The following is a 10,924-nucleotide window of genomic DNA, read 5'->3' as shown; positions in this document are numbered from 1 at the left end:
AATGCTTATAAAATGTTTGCGCAAATGTGAATAAAAGGCACCAAATACGGTTGGTGTGAGTTCCTGAGTATGTTTGATTTAAGCGACCATTCCATTTCTAATTTTAGCTCTTTCTAGTAGTTTAGGCTACTAACAGGAGTGTCACGAACAAAGTCACAGTCGAGCTGCCTGCCTGTGGGGTTGCAAGCTTAACTTTACATGTTCGTCAGATAAACTCATACCTTAATTCTGTCACTTGAAAATACGAACGTATTCCCTTCCACTAAGATGACATGCTGGACTATTTTATACCAGAGAGGGTTAAAGCAGAGCAATCAAGGACCTTTAGCCTAAAAGGAAGTTCCACAGTTAACGTTATTATTATGCGTGTCCTTCACTGGGGTATTGGACGTGAATTGTGTTGGTAACATAGCCTAGTTTTGGGATGAGTCAGTAGGCTAGGCCTAACATAAAGCCTATATTTCTTCATAACCGTTGAGTTAGTAAAAGGACTCAATGTCCTGTGAATTAATAACTAGATGAAATGTGTGACTTATCAATGATAAGATGCAAGCTTGCTTGCTAAGGGCGTGATGCAGAGAAACTTCTCTGTATGGCGAAACGCTAGTTGTTCGTTGTAGTTGTTCATCAAAGCGGGTTCAGAGGAACTCCAATGATTTTAAACCTCAAACTGTGCCTTCCCACCCGGAAATAAACGTTTGCCTATGAATCTAGGCCAGACTCTGCAAAGTCAGAGAGTCTGGTATCCAGGCTACAAGCATAATGGCACCAAAGATGAAAATTTGGAAGGAAAAGGAAAGGAAAGGAAAAGTCCTGTCTATCTAAAGCATATGCCAGTAATGGTATACTAAGCATAATTAAATAATTAAACATTTATTTAATTATGCTTTATTTCATGTCAAAAGATAAAAAAATCAATTTTTTCACATCAGTTACTTATTTGTTTAACATATTTTATCACTTTTTAGTAAGCATTCATATTATTTCACATCACTTACTTGTGGTTTAACAGTCATTGTATTTCATGTAACTTATTTGTGCATGGTTAAACATTCTTTAGATTACTTGTGGTTTAACAGTCATTTTATTTAAAGTCTATATGTCAGGTTAAAAAAAAACATTTTTGAAAAATTAAGAGACATGAAGCAAGATAGTAAGTAGTGATTTAGGAATATGTAGACTGACTCGAATCCTATTTCAGGATCAGGGAATAAGGTAAAGAAGAATTCTCATGAAAAACAAAAACATTGCATTAGACTTCTGCATCACATATGTATAGTAAAATGTAGACACAATAGAATTTCGAAAATTTTATTTCAAAGGTCAGGGAATAAGGCACAGAAGAATTATCACGGAAAAAACAAAAACATTGCATTGGGCTCGTGTATCATGTATGTATGTAAAAAGCAGACACGTTATCTAGTAGTATTTCGAGGTGGCTGAATAAGATACAGAATAATTATTATAGAAAATAAAAATATCAAATTGGGCTTGTGTATCCTGTGTGTATGTGAGAATGAATAACCTGGCAGATTATGTCTAGAGGAATGTAAAGTACAAGGAAGAGTGTAAATGATAATCAGGGAGGAAACCAAGTAACATTCATGAAAAATCAAGTGACATTCACTTTGCTTATTTGTGATTGTGCTTAGGTGATAGGGTACTAGGATTCATGTAGGGGAAATTTGTGCCCAAAGTGTCCATTGCCATTGTGAAAGCATGGGGATATTGTACATCCCACCATAATGCCAATCTCAAGTTGTGGTGTATTCTGCCGTGGTAAAACAGAGTTGAATATCCATAAAGTACGCTTTAGCTATAGGCTTTTAATGCTACCTGGGACTCTGAAGTAATCAAAAGCCTCCCATAAAAGACTATGTGATACTGACCCAAAAGCATTAGCCAGATCCATGACTACGACATGCAGGTCTCTCCTCTCGTGCTTCGCTCGCTGAATCTGGTGCCAAATCATGCTGGTTTGCTCTAAGCACCCGGAAAAGCAAGGAATTCCAGCTTTTTGCACCGAGGTCTCAATTAGTCCTTTCAAGGTAACTGGTAACTTACAACAATAATGTAAAAATAGCATCTGGACACATTTCAACCATTGTAAAGCATGTGTAAAATACTCATCATTTTCAGACGAGGGCTTAACGATAGTCCATCAGTTTTCTGAGCAAGGTGGAAACCTCGGTAGGGGTGTTACTTCTGTTCTTGTCATTTACCCTTGTCACCCTCTCAGGATTGATATCCACAAGACACCTAAAAAGATGATCACCTGATATATAAATCTGTACAGCATAATGGAAGGCAGCTGAGACTAAGTTGGAATTTGTAACGTTAACACACTTTTACTCAATAGAGTTGTATGAAGTACAAGTATTGTGTTGTGCAGTTATTACAGCAGTATGCAGGATTGCTGTCTGTCTTCAGAGGCCGCAATCCTGCATAGTACTGCTTATAACTACATGGTACTGCATAGTACTACACAACACAATACTTTTACTTCATACAACTCTGTTTAAAATATAAAAGATAAGACAATCCCCCCCCACACACACACAGGCACACCACTCCCACCCCCAATACATACCACAAATAAAACAAATTCTGGTTTGAAAGTGTGACATGAACTTACCTCTGGTTGAATTCAAATGGTCACGCTGCCTCCTCTTGATATGGCAGATTCAGACTGTAAAAGGTGGAGACACATGTGGTGAGACCTGTTAGAAATGTAAAAGGTGGAGGCATGTGGCAAGGCCAATTAGAAATGTACATGTAAAAGGTGGAGACATGTGTCTCAAGGCCAATTAGAAATGTACATGTAAAAGGTGGAGACATGTGTCTCAAGGCCAATTAGAAATGTACATGTAAAAGGTGGAGACACATGTGTCTCAAGGCCAATTAGAAATGTACATGTAAAAGGTGGAGACACATGTGGCAAGACCAATTAGAAATGTACATGTAAAAGGTGGAGACATGTGTCTCAAGGCCTGTTAGAAATGTGGCCATGTTGGACCCTTCACAAATGATTCACGATTAAACACTGTCTTGTAACCGAAGACAGACAGGTGGAGTTGTGTTGATCCAGCATCTTCCACACCTCCCATAACACTCCCGACTCCAGCCAAATGTTGCATCCTCCTTACCATGTCCCTCTTATAGTCCCTCTTATAGGTGTACAAAGTACACAGAGGGCTACCCATCCCTTCCACATTGTGTCTTTTGTGTAGTTCACACACAAGTGTTGTTCAAACTTTGGAAACTGAAATCTTTTTATTTTTTGGAAACCTAAATGAGTGTCAGACCTCCTTTTTATGTTGCAGTGTCACCATGCCTTCCTCCCAGTCTTTTTTGCATTTGTTCCTGTTCTTGTTTTAAACACACATTGAAAACTTAATAAAAATTCTATTGAAAACCTAACATGTATCAGTCATCCTTTTCATAGTCTCACCAGCCGGCTGAAATATTAATAAGTATTTTATTGAAATAGTTGATTGCTTATTGAGTTACAAGTGTGTTATTGAAACAGTGGGTGTCTTATCTTGCAGTATTAATCAAATTTTTCACATTTAAGTTGTTATTGATTCTTATTTAGCCTATGTGTTTTTGACATGTTTATGGCTTAGTCTTAAAATGTTACCAAGGCTGTGTGGTGGCCACCTTTATGCTATTTCTCTAAAAGAATTGAACAGATTTAATCCATTGATCAAACTTTTAAAATTTAAGCTGTTAGGCTACTGAATGTAGTCTGAACATATATTTATATATTTGCTATACGTTTATTGCTAGTTTTACAATGATCAAAGTTGTGTGGTAGATTTGGGGGGGGGGGGGGCACCTTCATCTTCATCTCACCAAACGAACTGAAAAGGACACTGGATCTAATGTCCACACACAAAAAGGATACAAAATGCATAGCCTACGTTTTGACAATGTAAGTAAAGTATATTTAGCGTGATACAGGCAAATGTAGGAATCCAATAACCGCTCATGTCCAGCAAGGAAACAAACGTTCAATGTTAGAACTACCAAAGAACATATTTTAGATCGATGTTGCAAACTAATTATACTCGCAATATATAATTGACACTATAATGTAAGCATGCTAACACTCGTTTTTGGTTTGTTGTAATGTTTCCCGTTCAATAATGCACTCGCTGCTGTCTATCCCATTGAAATAACACGACACGCAAAGAGCTGTTTGGAACTGTTGAAGCGTACGTGAACTGCGTGGCGGCGACTTCAAAGAGTGTCGCAACTCTCTTTTTCTATGGCTCTGCTGAAAAACCATTTTGTGGAATGATGCATCATAGTTTGAAAGCAACGATGTGACTCTCTGGTAGGCTAGCATAGGCCTATAAGTCACATCACGCTGTCTGCCACTTGTCTGTAGCTGATCGAAATGACATAAGCCTAAAGCTTTGATAAGGCTATATGTTTAGCCTATTGAATAGCTCAACGATATAGAAGACAAACCATGTTGTAGAAAGATACATCATCATAGGAGATTTGCAACGATGTGACTCAAAAACAGTCTTTGGTAGCATAAGTGATATCGCTCTGTCTGCCACTCGTTGTCTAGCTGTATGGCACGTCCTCTGAAACGTCCTTAAATTCGGGACCATTAGCCTATCGCTCGTTTCAATTTGGGACCTTGCAGTCGGAATTGTCGTTTGTTAATTCAGAGTCACGAGTCCAAAGTAGCCTGGGCTATTCGAAGCATCAGTTTATTGCACATACTTTTTATTATGTCATTTTGAATTTGAATAGCCACAACATACCCGTGTTTGTTGGCGTATTGTTGCAAAATCTGCGGAATCATTGTATGCAAGCAAACTGCATACAGGGAGTCTTTATAGTTGAGGTCAGACATGATAATCATCTAAACATCTTGCGTCTTAACCCGTGCTGTGCCCTGATTCAGTGCTGCCAAAACTCTGCTTACCCTCTCTGCCTCTGGTCCTGTGCTGTGCTGTGTGAGAGAGGGAGTGGCGAAAGCCATTGTTTGCTTCTTTTACCGATATATTTAACAGTATATTTTGCTTTTTGTATCAAAACTTGGCACTGCACTTACTCGTGCCCGTAGCAAGACACCTGCCAAGTTTGAAATCAATCGGACTAACGGTTCAACAGATATGCAAGCCTACAGTGCTGTGTATAAGGGGAGTGGAAACAGTAGAGCGGAGAAAGCCCATGTGTGTTCCTGTTACCGATATTTTCAACAATATCTTTTGCTTTTCTTATCCAAAAGTCAAATTTGGCACTACACTTACTCGTGCCAGTAGCAAGACACCTGCCAAGTTTGAAATCGAACGGACTAACGGTTCGAGAGATATGCGGCACACACACTGACACAAAGACAGACTTTCCTGCCAAGTGCTGGCAGTACAGGGGACGCAGGGGATACGTCCTCCGCAGTGTTGAAGAGACGACAGTTGTCCCCCTTACTTTTGATAAGGGAAAAAAGCCTTATAGATACATTAAATAAATAATAACCTATAGCTTTATGCTAGGCTACATAACCCCGCCCCCCCCATTAATACCATCATGTTACTATTCACAGCCATCTTAGACTGCACAATCTCGTATTCACTCTGTTGGATATCTGAAGCCAGTTTGTCTACTAATAGTTCTTGCCGTCAATCTTTCTGTGGCAAATCTGCCTGCACATTTGCGGTCGAATACTGATCACATGTCCCTTGTGTTACTGTGTGTAGAGAATGACCTGAAACAGTTTGGAATTGCTAAAGTGTTCTCAGAGACTCTAGAGGAATTAAAAAATCTTGAGAAAAATGGAATAACTGTTGGCGGTGAAACAGTCAAAGGGGGTTTATATTATATTGCAGGAGATGATTTGGGGTCATATAGCATTGGTGGGTTCACTGAAAACTTTAGCCGTTCTGTGTACCTTCTTTTGCAGATAATGTGAAATCACAAGAACCGAGTTTGAGAATGATCCAAATGTTTGCGGTCCATAGCGCACTCCTGAAAGGTACGATTCTGCACTCCTACAAGCTGAAGACGGACAAAGCAGTAGAGGCATAAAGGTAAACTCTGTTTGCAATGCTCTTGAGTCTTTTCATGTTTGCCAGCCTGGTCTCCCACCCTGTTTAGGCCATGACATATTTGAGGGTGTCTTATCTTATGATGTTGCACTGTACTTGAAGTACTTCATCAAGGAAAAGAAATGGTTTACACTGTTGAACCGACGCATCAAGCAGTTGAAGTACAAGGTATCTGATGCTCTCACATAGCCATCTGCTGTCAACTCTGAGGGGTCCAAGCTTCCTGGTCAAGCTATCCAGAACTGGAATTTATCAAGGTTGCAGCCTGTGTTAATTGTGGTGACAAAGTCCAAAATCCAGAAGATGATGTGTGACAGTTAATTCTGCAGCTTAAATATGTTTTTTTTATATGATTTGTGCACAAAAGTAGCCTATCTTGATATTTTAATTCAAGAATATTTGGAATCAAGAAAGTGGTTATTTCCTGAGACTACACTAAAACCCAAACACCATTTCATGCGTCATTATCCGGCACTAATTTTGAAATTCGGCCCCTTGATTAGAGTATGGACCATGCGTTTTGAAAGTAAACACAGTTACTTCAAGAGATGTGCAAGGCATTTAAAAAACGTTAAAAACATATGCCTAACATTATCCGAGAGACATCAAATGTTTCAGGCATATCTTTCAGCTGGGCAGTCAGCTTCTGCAAGTCAAAGCCAGTTGTGCTTTTTATCACAGCCTTTACAGTGATGCAATTAAACAGTGAGAGAGTTTGGCTTTTCAGAACACAATACTAGTGTTTCCACAGACATACAGTACAAAGGTACTTCATATAAAAAAGGATATTTCCTTGTGTCAAACAATGATGAGTCCATCGAGTTCGGAGAACTTCTCATTATTTTAGTTCAAAATGATGCAGCTGTGTATTTCGTGGTGGATACACATAAAGCTGACTATCATTCTGAATACCATCTGTACTCAGTGACAAAACAGAGTACAAGGTTGCAATGGCTTGACCTCAATGACTTGGTAGATTTTTATCCATTACCATCATACATTGTTGATGGACACCAAGTCATTCCTCTGAAACACAGTGTGTTATTAGAATAAACATTGTCTTGATCGCTGGAGAGTTAGGGTAACTGTACAGTAATGCATATTCTTAACAAAAGATGCTATTTGGTAAATGTAAAAGTGACACCAGTTTCACTTTTATATGAAAATGTTAAAAATAATGTAAACGTGTAAATCCTCACTCATAATATACTCAAGTTGAAACAGTGTGTTGACGAAATAACATGATCCCAGTCACTGGTGGAGAAATCATACTAAAATGTATGTTTAAGTAGTAAAACTGATAAAATACAATTTGAGAAATAGTTTTTCCCTAAATCCTTACTCAGTCGAAGTCCAAGTTCCTTTTATTTGTATATACTGTATTGATACTTGACTAATTGTAAATGTCTTGCATTTTGAGAACTGATATCATTATTTCTTATTCTAGAAATGCCTGACATGGAGCAAACATTTCTACACAGTGCTATAACTGAGGTCCTGCCTGACCTCTCAGAGATCAATAAAAACATTCTAGAACAGCATTTACAATCCCTCGGGGTCGAGACATCTGACTTTCAGTTCATCGAGGATGCCGATTTTCTGACAGCGTTAAAGGACAATTCCGGCGCAAAATGAACCTGGGGGTTAATAACACATTTGTACGAGTTCGACCGTTCGCTGGGATTTATTTTCATGCTAGTCGAATGTGACCAGTTTTATTGCAAACCGCTAATTAGTGTTTAACGCTAGCCTTCGGGGCACACGTACAGTAGAAAGAAATCGCTATTTCAGTAGCATAATGAGGGTCTCTACATGTAAACCGAAGCATTGAGAACTTTGTAAGTGTACAGGCAGTTTATTAAAAAGAAACACATTACCGTTCACGTCTGGTTCACATACAGGCAGGCGCCTTGGGAAAACGAAACTCTGGGATGTGAAGTGAATCTCATGTGAAACGTTGTTGCTGAAAGAAAGGACTGTGCAAAAGAGAAGCACTGAACGCAACAGGAGACATAAGAGATGGCAGGCTATTTGAACGAATTTGAAGACATCGAGGATGAACCCTTATTGGACGTCGGAATATAGCCTACCAACGAAGAGCTGCGGAGCTCCGTGAAAGGGCTATGAGAGAGAGAGAGCTACCTGTAGTCAATGCTGCACACAGCCTCGCACTTCTAGAAACTGTAGGCTACCTGCGGACATTGTGAAGCTATAGCCACCGAAGAGGAGTGCCTGTGTTGCATGGAGTGGGACCTGTTGCGTCTTGACCCCCAAGAGACGCAGTGTTTTGTAGAGTCTGAAGATTCCCCCTCATTGATAAACAGGGCTGTAGTTGAAACTTTTTTCCATGTCGCGAAAAGAAATTGGAGGCGGCGATCCATACCAGAGAGACCAGATGGACATCCACTAAGTAAGTACACTATACAAGTTATGTTACATCGGAGCTTATTTCTGATAGGCCTATATTGAGCAAATTACATGATTTTAGTTCACATCGCCTGCCTGTATATGTGAACAACCAGACGTGAACGGTAATGTGTTTCTTTTTAATAAACTGCCTGTACACTTACAAAGTTCTCAATGCTTCGGTTTACATGTAGAGACCCTCATTATGCTACTGTTTAAGTGTGGTGCTATTTTGAGCCTTTTTAGTGGTATAGAAATAGCGATTTCTTTCTACTGTACGTGTGCCCCGAAGGCTAGCGTTAAAAGCTAATTAGCGGTTTGCAATAAAACTGGTCACATTCGACTAGCATGAAAATAAATCCCAGCGAACGGTCGAACTCGTACAAATGTGTTATTAACCCCCAGGTTCATTTTGCGCCGGAATTGTCCTTTAAGGCCCATTCAAGCCTGAAAAGTACTTGCTGCTTGGAAGTTAAAATGTAAGTCAAGTTTTGTAGTACAGCAGAGATCATCAAATGGTGGACCGCGGTCCGAGTCCGGACCCTGACGTGACCCTATCCAGACCATAATAGCCTAATTTAGATTTTCATGTAAGATTTCAAAGCTGCGCTAAATGTTTCGTAGGTTAGGATAACAGCATTTACTTCAGTAGCTTCAGGAACCATCATTTCGCTTGCTACTACTCAGCCAGTGAAATCTGTGCATTCTGATAAAGTCGAGTCAGTGAGTAAAGTTATGGTGAAGAGACTAACCTGAAACGAGCTAGGAGACGGGACGAGAAACAATCAGATGGATATCAAAGTTAGCGATAAGTAAGCTATTTTCAAATCATGGATTGCTCAAAGAGGAGAAAGCTAGACAGCGAGAACGGAGCTTTATATAACGATACAGGGAAATACCACGCAAAACTGTCACGTCCATAAACGGCAACTAAATAGGCTGCCATGGCATCGCGTTTGCGCGGATTTGCCCTGGACCGACTCTTCTACATATTCTGAGACAGGCGATTTTTAAAAGCACCAATTTGAAGCACCTCTACTCAGGGCTTAAAAAAAACGAAATTATTTTTCAAACGTTCCGTTCCGAACGGTTCAGGTAGGCCTATGTTTAACGTTTTCGTTCTTGCATGCGTTCCGCCACCAACATATCGGTCCTGAACCGGTTCGGAACGCAAAATATCGTTCGTTCTTAAAGTTCCGGCAGTGTTTGGCGGGCCTATCAAGTCTATTTTTGTGGACTTTACCTTAGAATAGACGTACTCATTATTTCCCCTTGATTTAGCCTATACCGTAGCTATGCCCAAAAATAATAAATCACAGGCGGCATCCAAAAACATTCAGATGGGCTATCCATCCCATAGCCTACAGACTTACTGTAGGCCTAACCTATGCCTATAAATAATTTCTTATCAAAAATATTTCTGGATACGTGCTAAACTCCTTACCTGGTTGTAGCCTAAGTTTTATCCATATGGAGATCTTCAAAGGCTTGCGCTACAATTCCAACCCTGTTTATAAACGAACCTGTCTGTTGCTGACAAGGCCTATCTCAAATTTCCCGTTTAACTCTTCTACATAGAATAGGCTATAATTGCGCAAACATTTCAAATCCCGACTTTAAAACGACAAGGCGTGGACAGGCAAAATAGGCTATTACGCATAGGCTACAAACAATTTCCAAATCAGTTTCAGTAGCCTACGCTACGAGCTGGCCTAAGATCCGAAGTGGCAGACGGATAGGTTACATTACAACAGCAAGACAAAATATACACATTTGGACCAAAGGTCCATTTATTGTTTTTTTTTTTTCAAACTACAGAAATCAAATTAGGCTGAATATATAGAGAACGAAAAAAAAACGTTATTAACCGGTTTTGTGGATTTCAGAATAACGATTCTGTTCCAGAACAGTTGAAGACCATTTTGTTTTCGTTTCCGCTCCTCGTAAAATTCCGTAAAATTCCGTTCGTTTTCGGCATTTTCGTTCCTTGAACCGGTTCGGAGCCCTGCCTCTACTAGACAAAGCATATATTTTGAGCAAGCGGTAGGCTACCCATTCAACAATGAACTGAGACCACAGAATATTTTACGATTTAAGAGGGCAATATGATTGATCCACCACAATCTAGTAACATCCATTTACTTCCCAACAACGAGATGTTCCTGGGTTTCCAGGATTTTGGGTCAACATAAAACAACTAAAAAAATTTAATTAAACTTGCTGATTGATGGGATCAAGGAACCAGCTGTGGAATATCCATCCTTGTCTCAGCTCAAATTTTATTTTAAGTTCAAGTTAAGATCTTAAAAATAGCCAAGGCAATATCGTTAATATCACACCGGAATTCTCCTTTAAGTATTGCTGCCCCTTTCCACTGCTCTTCATGTTGAGTCTAATTATAATAAAAGATAATTGCTTTCACAATATTAATTTATCTCTCTCCATCACAGCAA

The 10,924-nt window shown here is 39.4% G+C and overlaps 1 long non-coding RNA gene across 1 annotated transcript in view; it reads right to left on the bottom strand.

Moving 5' to 3' along the window:
• Positions 1-1,249: 1,249 nt before the first annotated feature.
• The window catches only part of LOC143100084 (uncharacterized), a 47,847-nt gene continuing 38,172 nt past the window's right edge, over positions 1,250-10,924 (bottom strand). Inside the window, exons 2-3 of the long non-coding RNA XR_012981827.1 lie at positions 2,636-2,720; positions 1,250-2,259 (exon numbers count right to left, since the gene is read on the bottom strand). This is a non-coding gene — a long non-coding RNA (uncharacterized LOC143100084). The remainder of the gene's footprint in view (positions 2,260-2,635; positions 2,721-10,924) is intronic.

Source organism: Alosa pseudoharengus, unplaced genomic scaffold (assembly GCF_046254945.1).
Source record: "Alosa pseudoharengus isolate Yale_2024_CS ecotype anadromous, Long Island Sound unplaced genomic scaffold, YU_APseudo_1.1 YU_APseudo_1.1_scf_3, whole genome shotgun sequence".
Classification (NCBI taxonomy): Eukaryota; Metazoa; Chordata; class Actinopteri; order Clupeiformes; family Clupeidae; genus Alosa; species Alosa pseudoharengus.
Note: the sequence above shows the minus strand (reverse complement) of the source record. Positions and strands in the feature narration are given on the sequence as shown.